Source organism: Manis javanica, chromosome 2 (assembly GCF_040802235.1).
Source record: "Manis javanica isolate MJ-LG chromosome 2, MJ_LKY, whole genome shotgun sequence".
NCBI lineage: Eukaryota > Metazoa > Chordata > Mammalia > Pholidota > Manidae > Manis > Manis javanica.
In genome coordinates this window covers 41,526,945-41,553,699 of record NC_133157.1, presented here as the reverse complement: position 1 = coordinate 41,553,699, position 26,755 = coordinate 41,526,945, and the positions used below count along the sequence as shown (strand labels likewise).

General features: G+C 37.3%; 1 protein-coding gene and 1 long non-coding RNA gene across 4 annotated transcripts in view; one reads left to right on the top strand and one right to left on the bottom strand.

Moving 5' to 3' along the window:
* LINGO2 (leucine rich repeat and Ig domain containing 2) overlaps nucleotides 1–26,755 on the bottom strand; it is a 1,188,155-nt gene that overhangs the window by 98,842 nt on the left and 1,062,558 nt on the right. The gene's annotated exons all lie outside the window — the stretch shown is intronic.
* Nucleotides 266–15,392, top strand: LOC118972810 (uncharacterized). Its single transcript, XR_005061897.2, has 5 exons — nucleotides 266–645; nucleotides 5,222–5,355; nucleotides 6,862–6,946; nucleotides 13,783–13,939; nucleotides 14,721–15,392. It is a non-coding gene; the product is annotated as an uncharacterized lncRNA (long non-coding RNA).

The following is a 26,755-nucleotide window of genomic DNA, read 5'->3' as shown; positions in this document are numbered from 1 at the left end:
ATTTAAATTTTGGTTCATTAAAGTTCTCTGTACTGAATTAAACAACAAAATTATGAATTCTGAAAAGACAGCCCAAATATATTCCTGTGGCAACTTGATCCTTGACAAAGGAAGAAAGTGCTGCAAGTTTGAGAGCCACTTAATAATGAAAACAACAATAATCCTGGAGAATGGAAATTTCAAGTACTAATGCCAGCAATTAGAAGTAATGACTAGTTTATTAGGCTATCATTTGAACATTATTTCTTCTTCAACACAAAGCACATTGCTCACACCTCTTGCATAGGAGTCAGTATCCACTGTTGGGAATTTGGAGGCTTCCAAGAAACTAAAGAACATAGTTCTGGGACTTCTAGTGCTCACTATTGATCACATCATTTCCCAGCAATATGCCAGGACTGGCTCTAGCACCATCTGCCAGAGAGGGCACAGCACAGCCTGGGAAGTCCTTTACCACTGGCAATAGCAGACACCTCAGTTAAGAGTATGAATCTCTTATGTGAACTTGTGGCATGACTCCAAGGAGCGGACTGAGAAATCATTCCTCTTACAGCTAGAAAGAACCTGTGTTCTTCATTCCCAAGCTTTGTGACAAGAAGTGTCTTGCAGTTACAGATGATGAATTAGAGCCCAAGGAGGTCAAAGGTAAGTGGGAGAGAAGGGACATCTATTAGTTTTCAAATGCATTAAATTTGGCAGGAAAGGGTTTCCTCACAGGAAAACACCTGTGAGGTATTTGGGGGTTTTTATGTGGAAATTATTTGGGAATTTTATGTGAAAGTGATTTGGGTTCCCAAGAGCTAGATAATTGATACCTTATACATTTATTGTATATATGCATAAATAGAAACTTGTATTCAAACAAATTCAATTCAACAGATATTTATTGAGCATCTACTATATGCTTGGTGCTACATAGAAAATGGAGATAAAATGGTGACTAATACAGGTTTGTTTCCTGTTGTCATGAAACTTAAAGCCCAGAGAGGAATACAGAGCAGTGAAGAGGGAAAACCACATGATAAGCTCTGGAGAGGGAACATGTGAGGTGTAATGGGAGTCACACAAGGGCTGTGGGGTCAGGAAAGATTTACTAGAACAAACGACACCTCTACTGTGTCCCAGAAAATGGAGTGGTGTTGGAGGACAGGAAGGAGCAACAGCATAGGGAAGGGCTAGAGAGAGAGGCAAATTCTGGGGAGCTGCTGACACTTTGTACTGCTGGACCTCAGGGTACCAGGAGAGAGTACAAAGAGACAAAACTGAACATTAAGGAGAAGCAAGATGACAAATGACTACAGAGTGAACATTAGGCATGTATTTTCTAAAGAACTTTTAATTTTGTATAATTTGATAAATGACATTTTTCTGTGTTTCTACAAAATTCCTAGTATAGGAACCGAATCTGGTCAAACTTTTAAAGAAATATTAACCTCAACTTCAAAGAGTTGAAAGCCTTACCTGGGGATGCTAAATTCTGAGTTCTTTCCTGGGATGTCAGAGTTTACTGCAGCTCAGGTGGTATTTATAATCAAGGTGTTGTGGCCAGTCTCAGGGCCTGCAAACGACTGGACCAGTGGTTGTCAGTCTGGCTGCAAATTAGAGCACCTGGAGAATTTTAAAATGAACTGATGTCCAGACCTCACTCTGAGATTCTGATTTAATAAGTCTGTACTGGCATTGAATATTGGTATTTTTAAAAAGCAGGAATGTAAATGCTAAAGGCAGGAAAGAATCCAGCTACTCATTATTCTCAAAGCTGATTAGGTCTTCTCACCTAGACCATGAGCTGCTTGTAATTAGGACTATGGCTTCTTCTTTTTAAAATAATAGTACTACTACTAATTATTATTATTTTCAACAGCTACCCACAGAACAGATATTCAACAAAATACAAGCAACTGCTGATTAACAATAATCATGGGAGAGAAAAGAAGGCAAAGTACTATGCAGTTTGTGCCTAACAGTTACTAGTTGTTGACAGTCTACTATATACGCTTATGTATATCTAGCACTTAGCACAATATATGTCACAATGTAAGAGCTTAATAAATACGTTGAATGAATGAATGAATCTCTGTTGTAGAGATAAAAATGAAGCTCAAAGCCACATAATTAAGTGATTCAAGACAAAGCTGATCACACACAAAAAAGCTGTTTTCCAGTACACCATGTACATGAGATTTATCCAAGCACACTCTTTGGACAGAAGCCCTTATCGATTCCTTCCCTTTCAGAGCCATGGGAAACGTCTGACCCATCTGCTACTTTGGTGAAAAATTTATCCCTCCACTAGCCAATGCTACTGCTCAAAAATGTATACTCATTATGGACACCTCTTACACAGGGCAACGTTAGCCCACCTTGTCCTACTGACCCAGTGCTCTCTGCAGAATGGAAACAAGTTGTAGCCCAACTGACAGAAACAAAACCTGGGGAGTGGGCTTGTTGCCATAACAGAGCTGTGCATAAGTGTGATTGGTGGGGGGGGAACCTGTGCTGGGAGGTGGGGTTAGCCTCACACAGAGTTCAGGTGTCCGTGTCGACCAGGCTGCTGGGCACCTTGGACTTGCCTGTACATAGCATCAGGGTAGTAAGAGGAATGGTGGCCACAGGAAAAGAAGGAGTGCCAGACAGATCGACTCATGGAAGACCTGGAGTCTTCTCTCACTTGTTTTCCTCTCAGTTTAACCAGAGGAGCTGTGGTTGCATCTTAGTCTTCCCTGGTGACTTTACATTTTTGCTGGATTGGCTATTTTTAACCCTTTTCCTTAGAGGTTACAGAGGGCAGTAGAAAGGTGAGAAGCTGATCAGTTAGACAGACATTTGCTAAGACCTGCCTTGCTCTCCAGTAATTGCCACACCTACTTACGTAAACACAAACTCCTTCCTGTCTATATGTTAGCTACATAGTATATATTATGGATTTTAGAAAAATAATATATATTTATTGGTGAAGCATGAAGCATATGAATAAATGTATATTTTTTAAAATTTCTGAAAAATTTTGAAAATTTTATATCACTCTCTCGTTTTCCCTATCTATAAAATAAAATAAACAAGGAACAGGCATTAATTTGAGTTTATCTTTTCGGAACAGATACTTCTCCTATTTCTTAGAAAATTATAGTAAGTAGATTTATAAGTAAAAGGCAAGAACATCATATCGATATTATCTATGGATATAAAATCCTAGGTTGAGATGATCATATTAAACTTATAATTTCCGAAGGTCTTAAATTTTAAATATTTCCATAAGTTTTTATGCTAAACCTGAGCTGTAGGTGTTTATACTGTTATTTTAAAAATACAGCCTTTTCAACTATCCCAGTTTTACTGTCACACATTCCCCAATCTTTCTTTGCATGCCTAGTGCTATATTATATAAACTAAAGTAGCTTCTCCTTTCCTCTAACATGTGAATTTCCCTCAGATAGGCTTTACTAAAACTTAATTTGCTTTCTGATTAAAACAACAACAAGAAAATACACAAATCTACAACAAAATATATAGCCCCCAGGAGGGAAGATAGATTTTAATCAAGAATTTCCAGAAACCGTAGTATGCTTTACTTAAAAAAAATGTGTTTCAAAGCAAAATGCTGAAAACTCTTCTTTTCCTTGTGATTTATACACATGTATGAATTGGCTTAATTTCTTACATTCCTGAAGACTTAATTTCTTATGCAGGATGAGAAGGCCTCAAATTCTTTTCCTTTTCCCTGTAGTCGTCTGTTTGTCTCCTGTTTTTAAAGGCCTAAGTTGTGTCCTGGTAGAGCAGGCACACGTGGTGGAAGAGGGCTGCTCGGATGAAGGAGTCACAGCCATGGACTGAATGGCCAGGCCACAGGCTGTCGTTGGCATATCCTGTTTCTGTCCTACTCAATATTGCATCCTGGTTGGGTATAAGGGCATTTGCAACAAGTCTGTTTGTATAGGACATGAAAATTTATGAAGGAAAATGAAGACCAACTTTAGTAAACTGTAAAATACTTTTGTGGCTTCCACGTTTAATGGGGCTCTTCATTGGAACATTAGGGCTTCAATGTATTTTGTCATAATTTTTCATCTGTATCATGGACTTGCATACAAAGTTGGCTTGCTTATGAGTTTAAATTAGGTTTTTATGGAAGAAAAGAATGAACAACATCCTCCTTTGTTAACTATCTGCTATGTTACTTTAAACATTTATCTTTTATATATATATAATTAAATATATATATTTAAATATATATACATTTAAATATATATACATATATTTAAATGTATATATATATATATATATGTGGTTTCAGAATAGGTATGGCAAATATTTAGAGCATATGTTTTTGTCCTATCTCAGTACTCATTCCATGGGGAAGCTGCCTATCCCACATTCTTTAATAAACATGTAGAGTTCCTGTGGTTCATCTGATCTGCCCCCCACGACACACCTTCACATTCCAGGATGTCCCAGTGATTTGCATGCACCCTAGGGCTGACTAGACAACTCTATTCCTGCCAAAGTGATTGGCCCAAGACAGTCAGTCAATAGTAGGAGCTATGAAGGAAAATGCACATTGGGATCTGCAGCTCTAAAAATGATCTTGGAGCTACCAGCAGTCTTATTGTTGGTGTATGAAATAGGAGAACATGGGCTTGCGGCTCAAGGTTATTTGAGTTTTATTTTTGTCACTTCCAACTACAAAAATGTTCAGTCTATACAGAGAGAAGCTGAGGTGCTAGCATTGCTTTTACAATGAAGTATCATGGTATCTTTGATAGGTGCAAATTCATTCAGTCCAGTATTTTTAAATAAGAATGGTAGATATGGATAGGACCTTGGTTTAAAATGCTACATATTTTTTATGGAAATGTTATATTAGATTTTGAGAATATCTTGATTTAGGTTAATCTCAGAAGCACTTTCCATAGATGGCCCTATATAAAGAGACTAAAAAGCACCATGAAATAAAAGTCTGCATGATGATATGTCTGTTATTCTAGTTTTGAAGTTGCAGCTATTACACTATGAATGGATAAGTGATAATCCATTATCAAAAATGTCTGAACTAACTTAAACCAAGTTGTCCTTGTCTGTCCTGATAAGGTACTGGCTACACTGATTTTTTTTTTCTAAGGTATTCAAATTTATTTTAGCTGAAATGTATAATTCATTTCAGAATCACTAAGTTAAGCAAAGTTAAATTTACTGTTTGTTTATTTCTGTTCTTTTATTACAGGACTTTTCAGAATTCTATTGTGTTAATGTGTATCTACAAGAAGGAAACAGTATTCAGCCTTTCTTAAGCTTATTTAAGCATGGAACTATTTGCCACGAAGCATTTTCAGGCACTGGTGTTCTACAAGATACAGTGTAAGAAATTCTAGTCTATGTTGTTAAAATGAACCTTGTATACAATGTTTGCCAGTTATGAATGCATATTAAAAGAAATGCCCAAGTAAAAAAAGAGATCTCTCTTCTTGATGCATTTCATAAGACAGTATGGTAGAGGATTAAGTCTACACGGATGTGAATATAAGTTCTTCTCTTTACTAACAACTCTTTAAACCTATTTCCTCATACGTTTTTGGTGAAGACAAAATAGAATCTTCTCTTTGCCTAAGCTATCCTTCTCCTACTTCAACATGTAGCTGAGTCTTCATTATTCAAAAGTCAGCTCAATCATTTCCACCTTCCCTAATGTCCTCTCTGCTCCTGTGTACTGTTATCATGGCACATATCACACTGCACCATAACTGTCTTTTTGATTGATCTCTCCTATGAAACTTTGAGCCACTTTAAAGCCAAAAACATGATCACTTTTATATTTCTGATGACAAATGTAGTGCCTGACATTTAGTAAATTCTCAATAAATGGCTATGCCAATTGTAAAGTCATCCTTTTTAGCTGCTTCTGTGCTAATGAATAGCTCCAGCTGCTAGTTGACAGTCAAAGGCTTAATGGGACAAAATATTCAATGCTATCATCACTAAAATCTATCCTCTTGGACTCCAAAATGGGATGATTTCACTAGTGGTGGGGGTGTGGGGTACAATATGATCACTACCATGTCAAAATAAAAAGGAATTTATATGTTTTTTCCTAATTAAGAAAATTTTCATTTTTGTGGATATATAACATACTCATTGTTGCCATATATGGTCTACATTGCAGAATTTACCCAAGTTATTTTTTTAAAGCAAGAAAATTACTACTACCATACGTAGATATAAAAGTAATAATAACCTAATTTGTCAACATACTGCTGTTGCTTAATTTGTGTATTTTATTTCTGGGCTTAACTAAATAAATGTCACAAAATGGACAAATGGCTTTAAAAAAATTCCCTGCAAACAAACCATAGTTTGAAGATAAAGCAAAAATACAAATGAAACAAGTACATATGAACTATAAGAAAAATGTAGAATTGGCTTTCCTCTAATTTCTAGTATAAACTTTTAGCCCATTTATAAGGTAAACACAGTAACATTCTAACTAGGGAAAAAATTCCAAATTTGTCAAGGAATTTCAAAATCTGGCCTAAAATCTACTCTTACAAATATAATAGATTGACATTAGCTAATGATAGGATAAAAAACACTGTAGTTACTAAGTCATTAACAAATATAGCTTGTTCCAACCACTGCAATCTACTATTAAACATTTTTTAGGTATTAAAAATTGTACATGTATAATAGTTACATATATTAATATAATACTATATATCATCAGTAGCATATGATACATATCATTACTAGAATGTGATAAATACATGTTTCTTAAGCACTGGGAATAATCGGGATGCTCTAGAGCATGAACAGTATACTGTCTCACTGCCAGAAAGCCTTTAGGACCAATGCTTTGTCTGATTTTCCCAGAAGGACAGTCTTGATGCAGTCCAGATATTTAAGCACTGGAGAAACACATGGAAAAAAGAACCCAAGACTGGGAAAGAAAAGTGAGGTAAGGAGTGGCTTCAGATCTGAAGCTGATATACACCTTGCCAGATCCCCATGTAATGCAGTCTGCTCCAGCATTCCTTTGTGCTGCCCAGGACTGGCAACTACCTTCTTCTTTCTTCCTCTTTTCCTATTAGAACATTTCATTAAGGAATCAGTATTTTCCATTTCAGAATCATATCCATCAACATCTATCTAGTTCTAGCACTGTATGTCCTAATATGTGTATGGACACAATTCATACATGCAAGAAATAAGAATCGAAATTAGGTCTTCACGCTCCATCACAGGCATCAAACTTTCCATGATGTTACATTTTCTACCCTCAAACAACCCCAGGTCTTCTGACATAAAGACTGCAAGAGCTAACCCCATAAAAAACTTCTCCAAGATCATTTTCCTAAGTTACTTATGATTTTAGTTCAGACATTTCAATATGCAACAGAAGTGCTTCACTATAATTGATATTGTGGATCCGAGTACAAAGCCTCATAAAAAATCACTCTTTCCTGGTTTGCCGCTTTTCCCAATGGTCCCAAATATAGAAGGGCTTAGACATTAAAGCTCTAGAATTTACCATTTTCCTCATTCATGCCTCAATACACAACACTCTCTCCAGGTTATTAAATCCCATTGGGCTTGTTGGAAAACAAAAGAATAACATATGACAAAAATAACGTGCTATCATTTTACACAAAGTGTCTTGAGCTCGAAATTCAGTAGGGGGGGAAAAATGCAACCAGGGAAAAGCCCTGGCAGATTACAAGGTGAGCCCCCATAAGCAGCAGCAGGGGTGCGACGTGGGAGGTGTCTGATCACCTTACCAGTCATTGTGGTCTCTTGCTGGGTTTAGTACAGTGTGTTTCAGGGTAGATTGCTGCTTTCCTAGCTTTTAAGCGCCTTCGGCTTGAAGGCACCAACATTTCCTTGAGGTATACACATTTAACCCGGGGCAGGAATCATCTTCTGTAGTAAAAAGGGCTGCCTGTGTGCAGGTTGGGCTTCCAGAGTCCACTGGCACAAGTTCTCTGTGAGCAAAAACTGGGCTAAGCCGGGCAGGACTGCATTGACGGATCAGCTGGGCTTCTCTCGGTACAGTAATCTAATAAACTCCAACTCTGACAGGCACCACTGGTGCTGAGAAACATGACTGTGCATAGTAACGGGGCTTTCTCTGATGCAGGTGGTGAGAAATTCAAGTGGTCCTGTCTGCTAGTAATATCCGGGGCACTACCTCATCCATTTAATTAACCTCCAGAGAGCCAGCCAGGAACTGCTCTGATTACAAAATAATGGGTCCATCAGGCACAATTAGTACCCAAGTGAAACATGGCAGTTTGCACGAAAACGACTGAAGTAAACAATTCCAGGCTCTGAAAGGGGCTCACTTCCTAATTAACCCTTAGAGGGCTAATCTGTTTGCCTGAACAAAACCTAACCTCATGCCTTTGCCAACTGGCATGTTGGAGAAATGGTTTTTGCATCAGATTTTGCTAGGCATGGCACTGGCAGGTGGAAATTACTAATCCCTGAAGATTTACACTATAGAACACCTAACTGGAAAACACACAGGGTTCAGTGAACATATTAAATAGTGATTTGTTATGGCATTAATAGATATGTTATGAAGAATGAGTCCTAGAAAGAATCATAGAAAAATCCTAAGTCTTGGAAGCACAGTGTTCCTGCCCTTGCTACTTGAAGGCAAGACCTGTTTTCTTCTCTCTGATAGCTCTGTGGAACCCAGCATAATGTCCAGCATGTAAGACATGCATAGCCTAGATTGTGGTCATGGTTTGCTTTAGAGTAAGATTGGGAGAGAGAAAACTGTTGGTATTCCTGGACTACAAAAGAGAGAAAGAAAAAATTAAACCAACCACTGTCTCAAATTTTAATAATCTCATTTTTATTCTGTATTCTGATGAGATTTATGTTTGTTTTCTCATTGCTGTATCTCCAGCCCCCTAGATCAGTGCCTCAGACATAGTAGGTGCTTCCCAAAATACTTGTTGAATAAATTTATGTGACCTAAAAAGAGATTGCAAATGAGAGGGTGTGGTGGGGGCGGGGGTGAGGGCATCAGCCAAGAATACAGACCTAATCATTGTCTGATAAAAACGGTGATATATTGTGGTTGGGGTTTTATTACCTTTAACAACACATATTTTCATGACAATACATATAAAAATATTTTTATTTTCAAAATATGCATCTAAAAGTCTAAGACTCTTGGATTCAAGATATTTGCTACTAAATAAGCAAAACTCCTCAATTAATCCTCAGATTTTAAGTCCTCCAGGGATGGGGGGTGGGCATGTGTTGGATGCAATATGGTGTGACGGCGAAACGTTAAAGAGGCTGTGACCTTATGCTTAGGGGAAAAGCTGCTCCGCTGGGCTTCTGGGTCCTGGAATTGTGTCATGACCTCAGCCCCTCTGGGGCTTCCTAGGCAGAAACCTTAGCAGGGAGAGAAGGGGTGCTCCTGAGGGTGGAGACTTCCCACACGGCACTCAGTCCTGGGTTTAGTCTTGCCTTGTTGAACTGCCTTTGAATGATAAGATTTAGGGTGAGGAAAATTCATTTCACTCTGGAAAAAGATAACTTCTGTTCTTACTCTAAGGTTGACTTAACAAGTTCTTTAAAAAAACAGAAGGAGCCTGAAAGAAATGCATCTGACTTCTGAATACCAAATTTGCTTTAAATTCCTGTGAGTCAGGCTATGCCTGTCGATATATTCTGAGCCATAATATGTTATTCATGTTTCTCTGAGGTCATCAATGTCTTTTCTTGCTATTGTTAGTATTCTTCAGAATAACGGTGCTTAGGGAAGCAATTTCTTCTTCAGTTCTACCATGTGCCTACTTACAGACTATATTCAAAAGCCTACTTTAAGATTCTACACCTCATCACCATCCTTCCTCCAGAGATTTAAATACAATCTAGACTTCACCCATCTTGTTATTTGATTAATAAGTAATATCTGAAGATATTGAATATAAACCTCAGTCCCCTTATTTTATGCCAGCACTCTAAGTTAAAAAATATGCAGGATCATATACTTTTTACATATATTTACAAGCACAAAACATTTTTATAGTAACAGGCTATTTATAGTAAACTTGGTGAAAAACTAAATATCAGTAACATGATTCCCTGCCAATCTGATCTTCAGGAACCCACTATTAAATTCCACCTTGAATGTAAGTCGACAGTAAGAACATTGCACATTTGCTGACACTTAAAGGTAGGAAATTTCATAAAATTCACATATTACCTTTATTGGGCTGAAGGTGATAATAAGGAAAACTATGTCACATTGAAAATAAAATCCGTTGTATTTGAAAACAAGAAAGTTCAGATCTTTGTGTTTTCACGGAAAATTTCATTATTTGGAATTACCGAGCATGTGCTGGGAACCTAGTTGTGCCAACAGCAAGCTGTATGAGCCTAAACAATTTCCTTTGCCTCCATGGGACTGTTTTCTTCCTTAGAAAACATGGCCCATGGGGTTGTTGTGTGGATTCAAAAATTAATACTTTCATTAAATTCCAGGGTGCTAGGGAATTCTAGATTGTAAGTAAATCTTGGGTAAGAAAGTTAATTTTTAGAAGCAAAGGATGAAGCACCGTGAGTCTTTAATGGTGTGCTACTACTGATAATCTCTCACATTTTATTGGCAATTAATAATTTATAAATCATTTATCAGCACATAAACTTATTTGATCACCAAAACAATGCTAGGAGGTAGATATGTTGGACTTTCTAATCTTCATTTTATAGATAAGTGGATTCAGAGAGTTACAGTGACTTTCCCATAGACACCCACTGAGACTTTGGTCTCTTCACACACACTGTAATTTTTTCCCTATCTCCTGAATTTAGCAGTAAAGCTGATCTCAGGAAATATAGTCCCCAGAGTTACAGCTCAGCACTTTTAAACATCCATTAATTCTCTGGAATGACTGAAGCCACTGTTCCATATAGAGTGCCTTTATTTACTTCTTGATTGAATCCCCAAATAGCTCAGATTTCAAGGAATCATAGTTTTTCCTTCCCATTCATTCATTTTCACATGTATGCTATTTTAGCTCAGGTTGCCATAACAAAACTCCATAGACTGGGTAGCTTAAATAACAGATATTTGTTACAGTTCTGGAGGCTGGAAAGTCTAAGATCAAGGTGCCAACAAGGGAAATTTCATTCTGAACCCTTTCTTTTGGCTTGTAGGTGGCTGCTATCTGGCTGTGTGTTCACATGACTTCTTTGTGCCCCACACAAGGTGGGGTGATGGGAATGTGCTCTCACTCACCCTCCTTATAATAGCCTAAGACCTAATCCCATCTGGAAGGCCCCAGACTCATGACCTAATCTAACCCTAATTACCTCCCAAAGGCCCCATCCCCAGATATCATTACACTGGGGGTTAGGCCTTCAACATATGAATTGGGTGGGGGTGGGGAGGGGAGGGAGTGGAGGGTGGGGAGGCATAAATTTTCAGGCTATAACACATGCCTTTATTCATTCAGTACTAATCATTACAGGCTTAGTTATAACAACTTACACTCCTTTATCAGTGAACAGAGTTCTTTTCTATAATACCACACTGATTTGATCCTCAAAAGCAACTCTATAATGTAAGGAAAGCACAAATCTTACTTCCCTCTTACATATTAGGAAGCTCAGTCTCAGAGAGGAAAAATATGGCTTCTCAGCTTGGTTTTAAATCTAGGACTTTTGACTGTAAATCTAGTTCCCTGAATACAACACAGCAAGGTAATGTAAGGGATACAAAGGCATTCATTCATTCATGCATGCAGAATATATAGAGAACCTGCTATTTGCCCACTATCATTATTGGGATACAAAGTAAGTAAAACACACTAAATCATGCTGGCCTTTTGAAGCTTATATTCTAGACCTTTTACCCTCCAGAAACACACAGTTTGGAAGGATGGGCAAAAAAACCCTACAGAACAGGGAAGCAGAAGATAAAAAGCCATCTGAGCAGCAAAGGTAGGAAAATGCTACATTTCAAAGGACACACAAATTTATTTTGGTAGGAAAAAATCAGGAAAATGTTCACAAAAAGGGGAAGCCTTTGGGATGAAGTTTGGAGGGTAATGAGAATGAAGCCATAAGCAACAAAGGAAGAGAGAATACAGAACCTACCAGACTGTCAAGTTCCCAAGGAAAGAGATTTTTGTCTTTATTATGGGCCTTGAACTGGCAAATAGTAAATGCTCAATATTTATTAAATTAGCGAAGGATAACTCCAAGCACAGGAATGCTATGAATAGTATCCTGAAGGAGGGGAGATAAAAGTTCAAGGTGTGTCTGTGGGTGTCTATCATGGGAAGAATAGACTAATGCCCTTAACGTAAAGTCCAGAGAAGGAATATATATTTATTCAATTCCTTTAAAAATACTATAATGTGGGTGTTTGTAACTCTACTTGATAGATGAAATCAAGGCTCAAAGATATTGTATAACTTGACCAAAATCAACCAATAAATGAGGGATAAAATCTGGGTAAATATTATACATCCAGGGCCATTTGATTCTAAAACTTGGGGTCTTTCTATGCTGCATTTTCTTCACTCTGGGAATAAATACAAATGTAGATATGACTATAAACATATACTTAGGAATTGTATTTGTTGTCCCAGAATAAAAACAAAAAGAGAGTTAAAGTCATATAATCGTTAACAAAATGACTATATGAGTTTGAACCATTCAGCTCTCCAAGTATTTGTACGATTATATACTGCATAAGGCCTCAGAAAATGAACATATAATGGTCTGGGGGAAGTACAGATTTTGTTGGAACAAGAAATACCAATCCTATCTTTACCATCTTCTTACACTTAAGTAATTACCTACAAATATCCTCTCTTCCATCACCCAGTATAAAGCATGACTTATTTAAATAAGAAATGAGGAATGTTGAATGCTTTTCTTTTCCTGCTCATGTGATTTCTGGGAGCGCTAATACTCGTGTTTATTGGTGTCTTGCATGCACTGTGGACAGAATCTGGAAGCTCTGCTTCTCTGTTCTGTATTCTGAGACCCACCTTCCCTACAAACACACAGCTGTGGGCACACCTTTCAAACTGCCTCTTCAGGGATGTTCCCAAGAGGTGGCCATGCACGAGAATATTAAGTAGAGTTTGCACTCGTTTCCCTCAGAACATTCCCCATCTCAGTTTCAGCGGGAACAAAAACCTTCAAATCCTAACCACATAGCTTACTTTGTGAAATGACTGCTCAGTAAAGGAATGAATCTTGACAACACAAAGTAATACTTCACCTAGATTACACCTAGCAGGCCAAAAGATTCAGTGCAATTTCTTTGGAGTGAAGAATCATATATACCTTTCCCAGCAGGGCTTCAAAATATTCCATTTCTTGACTTGAGCTTTTAAACCACAACCACTTGGTAAATGAAGCAGAAACTCTCCCTCCGGGAATTTTTTTTTTTTTTTTAATTGCTAGGAAGTGATATAAGAACACAGCAAATATCTTTTGTTCATTTCATCTGTATCTTCACCAGTACAAAATACCCTGGAGTCTTGCTTACATATTATTGCCGAGGGGCCAGGAGATGTCCTGTTTTTTTTTCAATACATCTCAAGCTAGGCCACTTCAAGCCCAGAAAGGGCAGGACTTGGGACCCTGCCGGTACTCACGGCGCTCTCAGGAACACTGGTAACATGATAGGCCACCTGCATGTTCCTCTCTGCCCATGTCTGGTTTGGTCCTGCTCTACCTCCTACTCTCTAGTGCTCATGGACTGGTTTTGTATTTACTTAAGCTCCCTTGGTCTTTGGTTTGACTTCTTAGTTCCCATCTTCATCCTGATTCGTGACGTCTTCACCACACACCGTGGTCCTGGGCTTAGCTGACCTGGAGATCAGCAGACCCCCGTCTCCACTTCTCCTCCTGATCACTCATTCGGCTTCTCAAAGGTTTTACCAGCATTTGAAGGAGAAAAATGCATGTAAGTTAACTCTCTTCCTTAGTTTTAAGTCAAGAACCACTCCTTAGCTGGGCCACCTCAAACTAGTCACTTCATTTCTCCAAGTCTCAGTTTCCTTGTCTGTTAAATGAGGATGGGAATAACTCACCTACCCCAGTTGTGTATGGAGATGCCTGAAGTTCCTATACGTGAAAGAGCTTCATAAACTATAAAATGGCCTTTATATAGTGAAAACAAAACAAAACAAAACTCTTTTAAGTTAGTTCTCTGCTGCCCTCTCCTGGCTCCCAGTTTCCAAAACTATGATTTAACAATGGGAATAATACCCTTAAGTCTTGGTAGTGTCAGTGACTAGACCAGTGATAGGACAAACTGTTTTTTAAAAATATATTCTTGTTTACACATAGAAAATAAAAGCCACATACATTGGTTAAGGTTTTCCTAAAGTCTATTCCCATTTAGAGTGCAACTTTTCTGAATTATCTTTCAACTCACATTTCTTTGTGTTTTTCCAATCAGTCTTGATCTCTGTACCATCAAGAACATTTTATGATGGAGATTTTCTTTAAAGGGTGCTCTATGATGTCTCCAAGATTTTCTTCAAAAATTTCAGTATGTCTATTTTATTATTTTTGAAGCTGGGGTTTCTTGATTGTATCAGAATATATCAGTGGAGGCTTTGCAGAGAGGACAAAGACTCATTCTTTCCTTGAATGATTCACTGACTGAATCATCAAGGGAATTCTATTTTGTATCACGTCACCAGGAATAATAACTAAGCATGTCTTTGTTCATTTCATAGTCAATGACACTGCTACCTGCCTGACAGCATATGAAAAAACGGCCCCTTCTGCAAGACCCACCTTGATTTCAGAGAAGACAAAATGTGTAACACATGTACCCTAAAATCGATGAATGTTTCTTCTTTTTGTTAATTATTATCCATGATCCCTACCATGGTGGTTTGAAGCCATCCAATTTGCTTTATAATGGCTTCTAGGATACGAGGAGATGTTGGTATTCCCAGCCTTCTCTAGCATGTAATGCCAGGATCCTTTATTCCATTGATCTTTAGTTAACTGTTTACCACATGCCAGGCACTGCAACTAGGCAGTTGCAGGTAGAGTGATGAAAGACATGGTTCTACCTGCCACACACCACATCTTGTACTGTGTGCTCCTGCCTAGTCAAGGGGGCACTCAAGTTATAAACCAGACTGATACATAGAAACTTAATGCAGGAAAAATTCTGAGGAATCTGTTGATCCCAATTGGCAGATGAAGAAACTAAAGCCTGAAGAGATTCATGCCTTGCAGACACATACATTAATTAATAATAGTCGTATGTATTATATGTTGATTTTCTTTCTGAAAAAAAGTTAGGAACCTACTTTAGTGAAAAAGATTAATACTGTTGACTTTAATAAACTTTAAAAGAAGATTTGTAATGTATTCATTTTGTTTTGGTATTTTTTTATTTTAAGATAAGTGATAAGGGTGGGGAGTGAACAATTTAAGTTTTTTCCTTTTTATACTTTTAAATTATGGTATTTTATTATTTATTTTCAAAATTATACAATATGGTGTTTATTTAATTCCATTTATTAATGAAATACATTAGATGTAAAATGTATGAAAAGTGCTAAATGAACACCTACATTGAAATATATATGAAATAGGGCATTTCATATATCATTGAAGTTTTTTATGAAGCCACTCCCTTTGCTTCCTTTCATAGATCATCAGCATTCAGAACTTACATCATCCCAAGGCCTTGGGATGATGTAAGTTCTGAATTTTCTGGCTAGCTGTATATATATATATATATATATATAGTCAGAAATGTTTAGTTTTGCATATTTTAAAGTTTTGTATAAGGGATATCAAAGCACATGTATTATTCTCATGGCATTTTTTTTTCTGCTCAACATTATGTTTATGAGATTTGTGTTGATATAAGTAACTGTCTCATTCATTTCACTGCTGTTAACACTGAACCAAAATTTATTCATTTTCTTGTTGATGGATATTTGTGTTATTTCTAGTTTTTATTATTATGGCCAATGTTGTAAATTTATTCTGTTGTACATATGTGAAACTTTTCCTAGCTTATATGTATAGGAAGAAAACTATAGTCATTAAATGTACATGTCAGCAACCCCACTGTATAATTTACACATACAGGGAAAGTGAAAGTTGTCCTTTCTCCAAAGCCTCACTAAGACTTATTATCCTACTTTAAAAATTTTCCAGTTGGTAGGTATAATGTCATCTTGTGCTATTAATTTGAATTGCCTTGATTGAAAATAAGATTATTTTTCATGAATTTATTAGAGTGTTGAAGTGTTTTTTTTTCTGTGAAATGCCTGTTTATTCTTTTGCCTTTTTTTCTTTAAGTAGTTTTTCTTTTTCTTACTGAGGAAATTCATTAGATATGGATTCAAATTCCTTTTGGTTTTATACATTGTAAATATCTTCTGCCATTCTGTGGCTATACTTCTCATTTAAAAAATATATTTTGATTAATAGTGTACATTTTAAGGTAGTCAAATTTGTTAGTTTTTCCTTTATGATTTTTGTGTCATGTGTTGGTTTGAGGGAAACTTTCAGGTTTTTTTTAATTCACATTAACAATTATTCCAGTAATATCGCCTGCATGGCTCATCTTCCTCCAGTGATTGGCAGTATGTCTGCCATATTGTTCTATGGTCTGTTTTTCTATTCCTTCATCAGTATGTCATGTCTTAGTTACTATTCTTTTTTCATCAATTATTGATATCTGTTACTATAACTAACCCCCCATTTTCTTCAATAATTTGCTTTCCCTGACCCTTTGCTTTCCTGTATACATTTTACAATTATATTAGGATTTTAATTGGAAATGCATTGGATAGTATTTTTCTCTTTCCATTTTTTCCACTCTACCATGTTGATATTTATATATACTAAATCCATCCTGTTGATACCATGAGTGTGAACCATGTACTTAATGAAGCCTTAAGTTAGTCAGCATCTTTAACCTCCTCTAAAACAGCAAAAAGATTTTAGAGTATTTTAATTCTGATCTCCTCTTGGCTTACCTTATAATATAGCTTTTCAATAATTTACCTCAAGTTTTTTCTTTTTCTTCTTTTTCTCATTTTCAGTACTGCAAATCATACATTATGTTTCTTTTTTCAAAGGATATTGGCTGAAGTTTACCAACATATATGTCATTTTCTTTGTTCACTTTCCTTTTCTCATCTCGGATTTTCCTCTGGTATTAGTTATTTCTTTCTGAGATGTATTCTTTAGAGGTCCTTTGTTGGCAAACTTCAGTTTTTAAAATTTTCTGTGATTGAATTTATTTCATCCTGGTTCTTGAGAACAGTTCCACTGCATTTAAAATTTTACAATGATGGCTATCTTTTGTAGCACACTAAAGATTAATTCCACAGTCGTCTTTTGGATTCCACAAGGACTGTTGAAAAGTTACCTGCACCAACTCACTGTTGATGCTTTGTAAGTGAGCCATCTTTCTCCTCTGGCTGCTCTAATGGCTAAACCAAGGAGCTCATTCTTGAAATTCTGAAACCTGCTCTTTCATGATTTGTTCTGGTCTTCAACAAAAGACACTGGAATAAGGTAGTGACATTAGCAAATACAGATAATTTTCACTAACATTTTTTACATGACTGAATAAAGTTACAGCTCATAGGTTTCTATCTCATATATAACTATAGTAAGTGACTCTCAATCAAAAACACTGACAGTATAGACATATGAGCAGAAAAAAATCTTAAACCACAAGAACTTTAACAGTCAATGGAGCACCAAGATGTATTCCCACTAAATAGTGTACACTTATTACTTGTTTGTAGAGTAAATGAGTGAGTATTCAGCTTAACTTAACATCTCAAAAATGTCTGACAGGGAATGAGTTGAGTAAGCTGAAATAAAAGATGCAGTGCATTGAGTATGATTAATTCATTTCCAAAAAAGTCATCCATGAAATATATTTTCATCTACTCAAGTGAGCCTTATAAAGTGTGTTCACATTTTATATACTATCCTATAAGTGAGAGGAGTTGGACAGCTTATTAATCTGTATAAATATGTTACATATTTGGACATTTTATTAGCTTATTTATCACTCATGGACTCATTCATTCACTCAAAAATACTTATTAAGGTCTTTCATGTTCTTAGGACCCATGTTCCTATCTAATTAAATGGATCAAAGCCATTACTTTATATATTTCACAAAGAAATCAAGAACTCTTAGACTATGAAACAATCATGACATAAGTGTGCTATTTAATCACCACCATAAAAGAATATTTTCATTAAAATACTAGCTAAATTTAGTAAAAGAGCTGCAGAACTTAATAACTAAAACTCCCTCCAATGTTGCCCAGAGATTTTTAAAAGGCTTTCTTTTGTTCTTTGATACAGTTGCCAAAAGAAAAGAAGAAAAAACATGAAAAAGAAAGAAGAAAAAAAATTGAGAAAGAAGGGATTCTCAATCTGATGATAAACTCATGTTCAAGTTTCAGCCACTTCTTTTATCAGAATGAATATATCTTACTGCTCCTTTGAAGGAACAGAAAAGGTCTGATTTGATGATTAAGCCTCACGTCTAGAGAATGATTTGTTTGTAATCTTATCTGTTATATATGTTATAGTTAAGTGGTAGTTGAAAACATCTATTTTTTAAAACTTAAAGCATAACAAATAGATGTGAACTCCTGGAGGCTGGATTGCCCCAAGTTCTTTCATAAGTCCCTTTCTTTTCTCTATAAATAAATTCTCCTCCGGTGATCTTGTTCAGGTCCAAGGTTTTAAAAATACAATTTGCATTATGATGCCACATTTCCATTTCCATCTCTGATCTCCTCACTGATCTCCTGATTTGCATATCCTAACTCCTTAACATCTTCACTTGAATATCATATTAAACATAATGCAGCTCCAAAAGAGACCACGTGCTCTTCTCTTCTAATCTATTCACTTGTCAGTGTGCTACCTTTCAGCAAATAACATCAATTTCCATCCAGTTTCTCAAGTCAAAAATCCAAGTAGCACTATGTCTTCCCCTTATGCCCTACTCATCATCCAGCCTGTTAACTCTATTTCTGAAATACCTCCTGATGGCAACCAATCCTGTCCTCCTCCATTGCTACGCCATAGTCTAAGCCCACAACATCTCCCAGTATTTCCAAAACCTTCTTTGTGACTCCCCAATTCCACCTGTGCCTCCCACAGGGCATTCTCCAAATAGTAGCCAAAGTTATCTTTCAAAACACATATCATATTTTCTTATCTCTCCGCTTAATATCCTATAGTGGCTTTTCATTCCAATAAAGAGAATCCCTGAATCTCTACCATGTTATAGGAGCCTCTATGTCATCTGGCCCCTTCTCCTTTCTCACTCACTAGAATCAAACCACATTTGTTTGCTTTTGAACATTCTCAACTTATTCTGGCTCTAGAGGCTGTGAGTTTTTCTGGCCCCTTAGTCTGGAATTCTTCACCAGATTTTCTTCTTGTCATTTTTATCTTAGTTTAAATATTACCTCCTCAATGAAAACTTCTTCCACCTCTCCCAGTTCCTACCAGAACATCCTATTTGCCTGTCTTCAAAGAAGCAGCACTATATGACAATAACCTCATTTCTTTCTTTATTACCTGTCTCTCCTTCACCAAAGTATATGAAGTAATGGGATCCTATCTGTAACTGTTAGCACTGCAGCCCTACAGCTTAGAGCAGAGCATAGCACATAGTAGGCAACAAACAATATTTGTTGAATACATGGATTCTGGAATGTGGGAAAACAGGTTTAAGGTGTGGGCACTTAAAATTTTAACAAAAGTTGAAATCACTAATTAGTTGAAAGAAACAATTGGGAACAGATACTCTCAGCTAGAATGAGAAGAGGCCATGTGAACAACTTTGGGCCTCTGAAATGGAAAACGAGTCTGTGGTTGGATGAGAGCAAGTAGGATAGATTATATGTAGCAAGGGAGGGGGGGCAGACAAACAGACCAATGGTACTCATTAATTTGAGTCCAGAATTACCTTCCTGGAGGATTCAGTAATTGAGAATAATCCTATAATGTGGGTTTTTTCAGTCATAACACTACTGATATTCTGGGCTGGATAATTCGTGGTTGTAGGGGCTGTTCTAGGCATTGCAGGATGTGTGGTGGCATCCTTGGTCTCTGCCCACCAGGTGTAATAACACCTTTCCAGCTGTGACAACCAAAAACATCTCCAGACACTGGCAACTGTCCTCACAGGGCAGGAGAGGCGAATCACCTCTGGTTGAGATTCACTACTGTAAAGAAAAAAAATTTTTTTTTTTATCTAGATTTTTTTTTTTGAGAGGGCGTCTCTTGCATTTATTGATCAAATGGTTGTTAACAACAATAAAATTCTGTATGGGGGGGGTCAATGCTCAATGCACAATCATTAATCCATCTCAAGCCTAATTCTTGTCAGTCTCCAATCTTCTGAAGCATAACGAACAAGTTCTTACATGGTGAACGAATTCTTACATAGTGAATAAGTTCTTACATGGTGAACATACAAGGGCATTCATCACAGAAATTTTTGGTTTTGATCATGCATTATGAATTATAAACAATCAGGTCAAATATGAATATTCATTTGAGTTTTATACTTGATTTATATGTGGATCCCACATTTTTCCCTTTATTATTATTATTATTTTTATTTTTAATAAAATGCTGAAGTGGTAGGTAGATGCAAGATAAAGGCAGAAAACATAGTTTAGTGTTGTAAGAGAGCAAATGTAGATGATCAGGTGTGTGCCTGTAGACTAAGTGTTAATCCAAGCTAGACAAGGGCCTTAAAACATCCACGGATGCAGAAGATTTCTCTCAAAACAGGGGGTGTGTGAGGTTCTAAGCCTCACCACTGTTGATCCCCAATCCAATTTCTCACCTGATGGCCCCCCTGCGACTGTGCCTGTCTTAGGTTGTTCCTCCCTTGAGGAATCTTACCCGTCTCTGGCTAACCAATCATCTTCCGGGGCCATACAGGGAGATGTAAAGTTGGTACGTGAGAGAGAAGCCATATTCTTTGAAAAGGTTAGCTTTTTACTTCTTTGCAGATTTATGCCCTGTGGCTTCTATGCCCATGTAAAGAAAATATTTTGACATTGGCATTTTATTTACATCTGGCTAATACACAAAATGGCTTAGAACAAATCACCTCTTAGGATGAGGCATTGCAATATCCGCAGAAAGGAAGTGAGAGGAAAAACAGTTGCCTGAATTTCATAGTTACTTGGGGCTCTTATTCTGGTATACAATAAAAATGTTGATTTGGGCCCAATTGTAACAACCAGAATTTAAAAAGAAGGAAGAGATTTTTATTCAATTACAATTCATGGTAACTTCAAATACAAAACTCAGGGTTTTGTGGGATTCTGGATAGAGAATGGGCAATACAGATGGAGAAACCTGTTTTGAATCTCAGGTCTGCTACTTGCTGTGTGGGCTGGGGTGAGTTACTTGATGGAGCTGGACATCGGGTTTCTCCCGATGAGAAATGCAGTCTCTATATTTTAAAGGTATTGTAAGGGTTAAATGAAGTAATGCATGAAAATGGCCTGACCATATAATGCAGAAGAGATGTTCTTTGAATTCTTTTTATACTACAGTGTGCTTTCTCATATGTCATACAAAAGTAGCTAATGCAAATATGTACAATGATGCAGAATCAATATACAGTGAAAACACTAAGGGAATGTCTTAATTATTTCCATGCAAATAGGATTTGGCAGGAGTCAAGTATCAATTAAGGTAGTGCTTTCTGATTACACATTGGACTTCTTGATCATAGAAACCTTCTTAATTAGATCTGATCTTTATGCTTGACACATGCTTTCACGCTCTCAACTACTGATTTAATGATTTCATTTTCTTGAGGTTTGCCTTCCTGTCAGAAGTGGGTGGGGGTGCTTCTATGTCACCTTGGTTTTTGAAGCACATCAAAGGTGAATAAAATAGGAGACACCCTCTGAAATGTTATTAAGACAGATGGAACTTTGGGACTATCACCTCCAATTGCTGGTTTTGAAAGACCTCACTCATCTCAGCACAAGTAAGATAACCAGACTACTCAAACTCAGCACAAAACCCTCAATATGATTACAAAGGGTCAGATTTTTAAAAATCTTGCTGCTGACTGCCTGATTTAGAGTCAAACCTCTGGTGCTATTTAGCATGGAAATGAATCCCATCTTAATAAAACTGTTTCTTACAAAGCTGTGAGTATGGCCTAGTCTAGCTATAAAACGTGGGCATAACACTTAGGTAGGGCTTTGCAAGGAAACATTTTGAAAACAGCAGCAGATAAATGGGCAAATAATAGAGCTTTTGAAAACCTTAAGCAGGACTTTCAAAGCCTCTATTATTTAGTTTCTCTAATCTTAGTTTTATTATTTAAATTCTTTCTACTCTTCACAATGGGGAGTCCCCCCTTAAAGGTAGAATATGTTCTCTCATCCTTTCTCTGGATATCTTCCTCTCACTCTGGATTTTTTGGACTCATAGTTCCCTCTCTGCCTATATTGTCCTGTCATCTCATCCTTGGTTATGGAAATCAGAGCTGAAATTCTAGATGGCCTTGTAGCAATTATGCAGCCTTCTAAGGCCTGAATTAGTGGGTTCTGTTTCCTCTGACATTACCGTAATGATTTATACCTGTCACTTATTGTCCCCACCTCCAGGTATACTTTGGCGCTCCCATAGCACCAGGTGCTTAATACTGATTTGTAGGAAGAGTATTGATCCAGGACATTACAACTCTTTCCTTCCTAGTCTGCTTCCCCACTAAGATGGAAGCACCTCCCAGATTTCAGTGCCTGTCTTCAAGAGTAGGGATTATACTTTGAGACCCACATACTTTGCTAAGCATCGTGTCTATAAACACGAGTCCAAAACACATCATGCTTTGAGTAAGCACAAGGACATCCTGCAAGCAGGAAGCCCCAGGAGAGACCCGTGGACTCTGTAATCCTTGGCCTTGGCCTCAGCCCTTTGTGACTCTGTAAACCAGGTCTGGTTGATCCCAGGAATGATCAGTGTTCTCATATGGCCGACTCACTGTGTGATGGTTAGAACCTACTTCCGTATGATGGTTTTGTTCCAATGATGAGAAGACTCTTTTTCAGAGTGGTCAGATTTTAAGAAAAGGTGTTAACTTCCTCCTCATAATAGGTTGACTATCATGGACTGTTTGTTACTGAATTGGCATAAATGCCACCCCATTCTAAAATTTCCATTGCATCTCAAAAGGAAAGCCAGGAATTATATTCCCTGGAATCCTCTTCTCTTTATAGTTATAGATTACAGTTGGTACTAAGATGATTAAATAAAATACCACATGGGAAATGCCACACACAATGCCTGGCATGAAATATTTAATCAGTTTGAGGTGTTTTCCTCTTCTTTTTTAACTTTGGTTACTGATGTCACTGTGAGAACATACTGAATCTAATGAATCTGTAACCTTGAGAAAGACATCAAATATAGTCAGTAATCAATAGTGACCACTTTTTCTTGAGAAATGTTAACTACCAAAACAGCAAAACCTGCAACTGACCTAGCATAAGTCAACGTGAGGGAGGAAGAAAGAACAGTTATAACACACATGTTGGAAAAGTCATAATAATTGTACATTGCATGTCACAACAAGGTTAGGATCCATTTTTTAACAAATGATTATGTTGTCATTTTACTGTATATTATGCATACCTGCTGAGACCATCTTAAACCTTAGAGTTTACTCTGATGAAATAGTTACTAAAAGAGAATTGATACATTCTGAAAAGCAAGGGTAGGAAAGAAAGTAGCCACACCATTGGCCCTCACCACCCTGTCTTAAAGAATTCATTATAGTCTGGTTTAGGGTATTACATTTTTCTAAAAGAGACAAACTTTGTTGGTACCAGAGTAATTGTAATTAAACTCTTTGTTATTTTTTAACCGTCCACTCGGCATCTGTTTTATACCTTCAAGTGCTGAGCCCTCATGTGACAACTCAAGAGAGGAGGATAGAAGGAAAATGTAACAAAACAGGATATAACTCCATTCCAGAAACATGACTCAGTAGATATCAATCACATGTGCTGAAGTGAGGAAGAAAATGGTCAATTAACAGGCATATAGAATGTGCCAGGTACTTCTCAATATTATCTTTAGTTCTCTAAACCAGTCAAGGTATTTTGATAAAAACCTGTGAGGTAAGTGTTCTTACTCCCAGTTAACACACGAGGGAACTAAGGCTTACGGTGCCCACTGCTACACAGCAGGTGACTCCCATACCTCTGCTGCCCAGTGCCACTCATTTATAGTGTGTGGCTTTACATTTCAAAGGAGAAGCAAAACTCCTCTCCTTAGCTGTATAATACCAAAGACATTGCCTTGTGCATAGATGTTTCGTCTAGCACTACTGGGCTTTGCTGATGTCCATGGGTCGGAGAGTCGATATAAATAACTCCCCATGAATAAAAAAGCCAGAACTTGGTCTGGATTTAAAATAGCTGAGGGCCCCTGGGGAATGAAGGTATGAGAGGACCTTTTGCAGGAGCTGGCTCACTGACCTATGGTGCAACGTTGCAGTGACTACTGACTGCTGTAATCAGACATTCTGTGAGTCTTTTACACATAATATCTAATTTAAACTTCAAAACAGCCCTTGAGCTATGAAGTATTATAACTTTTGTTTTACTAATGAGGACTCAGATGGAGAAGTCAAATAACTTGCCTAAGTTCACAGAGTCTAGCTGCCCCTGAAGTTCATGCTCAGAATTATAGTGTGTTTAACAGTTCAACAGTCTACTGTATTCTGCAGTATAAAATCACTACCAAACATCATTTGATTGCATTGAGCTATGAAAGTCATATCCTGTAAAGTCTTCTTTAATTTGCGACTCCCGGACCATGGGAATAATACGAGGACAAGGCTACCTTTCTAACTGACCCATTCATTCCAAACACTTTCAGAACCTTTGGAGTACACACGAATGGACAAGGTATGGCTTTCACATATCAGCTGCTAACAGGTCTTAGATCTTACTGTCTTTTCTGAGGATCACTGAGGCATGAAAGCTGTCAGTCTCCCTTTAGCCTGAATAAGCCAGCAGAGTAAGATTAGTTAGGTATCAAATGTGTTGATAAAATGCATTTCTGATATATCAAAAAAAGCAACAAAAAAATACCATTGGGTCAGAAACTGTGAAGCAAGATTGTCCAAGGTAACTGACCCCTGATTATTGGAACTGGTGTTGGTCAATTTCAGACCTCATTGGTAAAGCTGAGGCAGGATAGCCCTGTGCCATGGCTAACTTTCCAGTTGTCCCAGCAAATGGGACACAGGAAGGATGGATACCTTGTTAATGAGAATGATCAAGATAGCAGCGCCCATCTGGGATAAAGTTCCCAATATCGAAAAGGAAGTACCAAAAATAGCATGTGGCCAATAGACAAGGAGAGACAAAATAAGGGTCACCTGAGAAGTATTTAACTGGGCAGTAGGGTACTTGAAAAATGGTATGTGTTTGTTTGAAAGTTAAATGGGGCAGCTCTATTTACTGAGATGAGGAAGTCTCTGAGGTAAATTATTAAATAAGTAAAGAACAATGTATATGTGTAGTATTTCACATTTATATTAAAACAAGAGATATAAACAGCTGTATTAAGAATATTTGCATCTGTTTACACATACCTAGGACAACTCTGGAGGAATATATCCCACTTACATCTGGACAAGGAGCTGGAGGATAGCACTGTGAGGGAAACTTTTCACTGAAAACCTTTTTTGTATCATACTACAAGCATGTGTTACTTTATCTGAAAATAAGTATTTTTAATAATAAATCTGTGCATGTGCACAGGTGTCCCTGAGCCAGAAAAAATGCACTGTTTTCAGAATGAAAATTTGGTGCTGGTTCAGACTTGAGAAAAGAGAATGAAACTCAGAAACTAGAAAGAAGAAACCGGCATTCCATCGCTCTCCACTCAGAGCCGTGAGTCTTGAGATGCAGTCTTCACATGGTAGGCAGCCAATATAACAACTTTAAAATGCAGTCTTTCCTTTCTGAATACCTCCATTATGTTTCCTCATGTGGAGCAAAGACTACATTTATGGACATTCCAATATGTGCAAGCTGAGCTTCATGAGGTCTCATTCTCATTTCTCCTGCCTAGTAAGAGGTAAAGAAGTTTGAAAGGTAGTTCAGATGTACTTTATCTCTAAGTTGAGAGTTCTGAATTTATACACAGAAAGAGTGAGCTTGACGGTTATTTTTTCAAGCAACAAACAGCCCACATTGTATCATGCACAATGCAGCAAACCCTGAATGACTGGGAGAACAAAATCCTGAGCTCCAACAAAATTGTGACTCTATCAAGTCCACATACTTGTGAGATTTTGTTCAGTTTTCATATCATCTACCTAAGGGTTCTAATCTCACTGAAGTATCCTTCAGTCATTGCAGGTGTGCCAGACTGACTGCAGCAATGGCTCCAATTCTTTCTACTTGCAACTTGCAATATGACTTTGAAGTTCCTTCCATTAAAAGAGTCTATATTCCCAGCCTGTGGTTTGAGGCTGGCCTTGTGACTTGCTTTAGAAGATATGATGAAGTGATAAGATGCCAGTTTCAAGCCCAGGCCTCACATAGCCTTATGTCATCTTTGTTCTCTCCTGTACCTCTGCATAAGGACAAGGGTAGGTTAGCCTTCTGAAGAATAAGAGAACAGGTGCAGGAAGGCCAAGTCATCCAAGTTGAGGCCATCCCAGACCCCTTAGCTCTGAGTCCATCTG